Below are 314 nucleotides of genomic sequence, written 5' to 3' on the forward strand. Positions count from 1 at the left end.
ATGGAGTGGGTTGCCATTATCTTCTCCAATGCGTGAAAGTGAAAAGTGAAAGTGAAGTCACTCAGTCGTGTCCGACTCTTAGCAACCCCATGGACTGCAGCCTACCAGGCTCCTCCGTCCATGGGATTTTCCAAGCAAGAGTGCTTGAGTGGGGTGCCATTGCCTTCTCCGCTTTACCACTGAGCCATGTGGGAAAGCCCATTAATATACTCCAGGACTCCACTTTGCTTTGGTCTAACACAAGTTCTAAACAAGGATCACCTGGAAAAGGACAATTGAAAGTGGCCGACCCCTCTACCTCCTCCCACTGGATG

General features: G+C 50.0%; 1 protein-coding gene across 1 annotated transcript in view; it reads right to left on the reverse strand.

The window, feature by feature from the left end:
• The window catches only part of LOC104994821 (chromosome unknown open reading frame, human C8orf34), a gene marked incomplete at its 3' end in the record, with an annotated part of 362,913 nt that overhangs the window by 235,916 nt on the left and 126,683 nt on the right, over positions 1-314 (reverse strand). The window lies entirely within an intron of this gene.

Source organism: Bison bison, unplaced genomic scaffold (assembly GCF_000754665.1).
Source record: "Bison bison bison isolate TAMUID 2011002044 unplaced genomic scaffold, Bison_UMD1.0 scf7180017864267, whole genome shotgun sequence".
Lineage (NCBI taxonomy): Eukaryota > Metazoa > Chordata > Mammalia > Artiodactyla > Bovidae > Bison > Bison bison.